Source organism: Triticum dicoccoides, chromosome 3A (assembly GCF_002162155.2).
Source record: "Triticum dicoccoides isolate Atlit2015 ecotype Zavitan chromosome 3A, WEW_v2.0, whole genome shotgun sequence".
Classification (NCBI taxonomy): Eukaryota; Viridiplantae; Streptophyta; class Magnoliopsida; order Poales; family Poaceae; genus Triticum; species Triticum dicoccoides.
In genome coordinates, this window is record NC_041384.1 from 231265303 (window position 1) to 231269539 (window position 4237).

The window sequence follows — 4237 nt, forward strand, 5'->3', positions numbered from 1 at the left end:
TTATATCTCAAAACAATCATAAGGAATCAAACTTCTCATAGTATTCAATGCACTTTATATGAATGTTTTTATTATATCCCTCTTGGATGCCCATCATATTAGGACTAAATTCATAACCAAAGCAAATTACCATGTTGTTAAGAGACTCTCAAAATAATATAAGTGAAGCATGAGAGTTTATCAATTTCTTCAAAATAAAACTACCGCCGTGCTCTAAAAAGATATAAGTGAAGCACTAGAGCAAATGACAAACTACTCCAAAAGATATAAGTGAAGATCAATGAGTAGTTGAATAATTATGTAACTATGTGAAGACTCCTTATCATAAATAAATTCAGATCTTAAGTACTTTATTCAAACAGCAAGCAAAAGAAAAACGAAATTGCAAGGATAACACATATCATGTGAAGAAGCAAAACTTAGGCTCAACCAAAACTGGTCGATAGTTGTTGAAGAAGAAAGGTGGGATGCCAACCAGGGCATCCCCAAGCTTAGATGCTTGAGACTTCTTGAAATATTAACTTGGGATGCCTTGGGCATCCCCAAGCTTGAGCTTTTGTGTCTCATTAATTCCTCTCATATCACGGTTTCCCTAATTCTTAAAACTTCATGCACACAAAACTCAACAAAAACTTGTGAGATAAGTTAGTATAAATCAATGCATAAACCTTATAATTCTCTACTGTAGCAAATCACTAAAATTATTATTTGACATTTCATACTAAATGCCTTTGCATAATAGTCCTATCCTCAAATAGAATCATTAAACAAGCAAACAAATGCAAACAATGCAAACATAACAGCAATCTGTCTAAACAGAACAGCCTGTAAAGAATGCAAGAGGAACCATACTCCCCTAACTCCAAAAATTCTGAAAAATTACCACACTGTAGATTTTTTTACTCATTGTGTAAAAATTTCAAGATTTTATCATGTTCTAACTATTCACAGATATTCAAAATATAACAACAAACTTTCTGTTTTTAAAACAACAACATATAGACTTGTAGAATAAGCATGGTAAAGGTTACACTTGACCTTTTATTGAACTAAAAGATGCAAAACATAACTCTATTTAACATCAAGAAAATCCTAATAAAATAAATGATGCTCCAAGCAAAACACATATCATGTGGTGAATGAAAATATAGCTCCAAGTAAAATTTCCGATGAATGAAGACGAAAGAGGGGATGCCATCCGGGGCATCCCCAAGCTTAGGCTCTTGGTTGTCCTTGAATATTACCTTGGGATGCCTTGGGCATCCCAAGCTTAGGCTCTTGCCACTCCTTATTCCGCAGTCCATCGAATCTTTACCCAAAACCTAAAAACTTCACAACACAAAACTTAACAGAAAACTCGTAAGCTCCGTTAGTATAATAAAGCAAATCACCACTTAGGTACTATCAAGACAAGATTCATAATTTTTACTACATGATTCCTACTGTGCCCTATCATTTCTACAATTTATATTAAGCAATATAAGCCATTAAAACTAGGAAACAAGCAAACTATGCATGAAAAATAGAATCTGTCAAAAACATAACAGTCCGTAGTAATTTGTAACTCTTGAATACTTGTGTAACTCCAAAAATTCTGAAAAAATAGGAAAACCTGAGAAATTTGTTTATTAATCTTTTGAAAAAATAATCAGTATTTTTCAGGCTTCTGTTAAAAATGAGAATTGTTTTCCTGAGTGCAAAAGTTTCTGTTTTTCAGCAAGATCAAATCAACTATCACCGTAAGCCATCCCAAAGGTCTTACTTGGCACTTTATTGTAACAAAAGCTATAAAACATGATTACTACAGTAGCCTAATCATGTGAACACACAAAAACAGTAAGGGGTAAATATTGGGTTGTCTCCCAACAAGTGCTTTTCTTTATTGCCTTTCTAGCTAGGCATGATGATTTCAATGATGCTCACACAAGAGATAAGATTTGAAACATAATGGGAGCACCATGAAGCATATGACAAGCACATTTAAGTCTAACCCACTTCCTATGCATAGGGATTTTGTGAGCAAATAATTCATGGGAATAAGAATCTACTAGCATAGGAAGGTAAAACAATCAAAACATCAAAACTTTCAACACATAGAAAGGAAACTTGATATTACTGCAACTCCTACAAGCATATATTCCTCCCTCATAATAATTTTCAGTAGCATCATGAATCAATTCAACAATATAGCTATCACACAAAGCATTATTTTCATGATCTACAAGCATATTTTTTATTACTCTCCACATAAGCAAATTTATTCTAATAGTAGTGGGAGCAAACTCAACAAAATAGTTATCATGTGAGGCATAATCCAACTGAGAATTAAAATCACGATGACAAGTTCCATGGTTATCATTATTCTTTATAGCATACATGTCATCACAATAATCATCATATATAGCAACTTTGTTCTCATAATCAATTGGAACCTCTTCCGAAATAATGGAATCATCATTAAATAAAGTCATGACCTCTCCAAATCCACTTTCATCAATATAATCATCATAAATAGGAGGCATTCTATCATCATAATGAATTTTCTCATCAAAACTTGGGGAGAAAAAAATATCATCTTCATCAAACATGGCATCCCCAAGCTTGTGGCTTTGCATATCATTAGCATCATGGATATTCATAGAATTCATACTAACAACATTGCGACCATGCTCATCATTCAAAGATTTAGTGCCAAACATTTTAATGCATTCTTCTTCTAACACTTTGGCACAATTATCGGAATCCTTATTCTCACGGAAGACATTAAAAAGATGAAGCATATGAGGAAACATCAATTTCCATTTATTTTGTAATTTTATTTTATAAACTAAACTAGTGATGAAACAAGAAACCAAAAGATTCGATTGTAAGATCTAAAGATATACCTTCAAGCACTAACCTCCCCGGCAACGGCGCTAGAAAAGAGCCTGATGTCTACTACGCAACCTTCTTCTTGAAGACTCGTGTTGGGCCTCCAAGCGCAAAGTTTGTAGGACAGTAGCAAATTTCCCTCAAGTGGATGACCTAAGGTTTATCAATCCGTGAGAGGCGTAGGATGAAGATGGTCTCTCTCAAACAACCCTGCAACCAAATAACAAAGAGTCCCCTGTGTCCCCAACACACCCAATACAATGGTAAATTGTATAGATGCACTAGTTCGGCGAAGAGATGGTGATACAAGTGTAATATGGATGGTCGATAAAGGTTTTTGTAATCTAAAATTATAAAAACAGTAAGGTAACTCGTAATAAAAGTGAGCAAAAACGGTATTCAATGCTTCGAAACAAGGCCTAGGGTTCATACTTTCACTAGTGCAAGTTCTCTCAACAATGATAACATAATTAGATCATATAAGAATCCCTCAATGTGCAACAGAGAGTCACTCCAAAGGCACTAATAGTGGAGAACAAACGAAGAGATTATTGTAGGGTACAAAACCACCTCAAAGTTATTCTTTCTGATTGATCTATTGGGCTATTCCTATAAGTGTCACAAACAGCCCTAGAGTTCATACTAAAATAACACCTCAAGACACACATCAACCAAAACCCTAATGTCACCTAGATACTCCAATGTCACCACAAGTATCCGCGGGTTTGATTATACGATATGCATCACACAATCTTAGATTCATCTATTCAAACCAACCCAAAGAACTTCAAAGAGTGCCCCAAAGTTTCTACCCGAGAGTCAAGACGAAAACGTGTGCCAACCCCTATTCATAAGTTCACAAGGTCACGGAACCCGCAAGTTGATCACCAAAACATACATCAAGTAGATCACGTGAATATCCCATTGTCACCACAGATAAGCACATGCAAGACATACATCAAGTGTTCTCAAATCCTTAAAGACTCAATCCGATAAGATAACTTCAAAGGGAAAACTCAATCCATTACAAGAAGGTAGAGGGGGAGAAACATCATAAGATCCAACTATAATAGCAAAGCTCGCAGTACATCAAGATCGTGCCAAATCAAGAACACAAGAGAGAGAGAGAGAGAGAGAGATCAAACACATAGCTACTGGTACACACCCTCAGCCCCGAGGATGAACTACTCCCTCCACCTCATGGAGAGTGCCGGGATGATGAAGATGGCCACCGGCGATGATTCCTCCCTCCAGCGGGGTGCCGGAACATGGTTCCAATTGGTTTTGGTGGCTACAGAGGCTTGCGACAGTGGAACTCCCGATCTAGGTTTCTTTTCGGGGGTTTCTATATTTATAGGAATTTTTG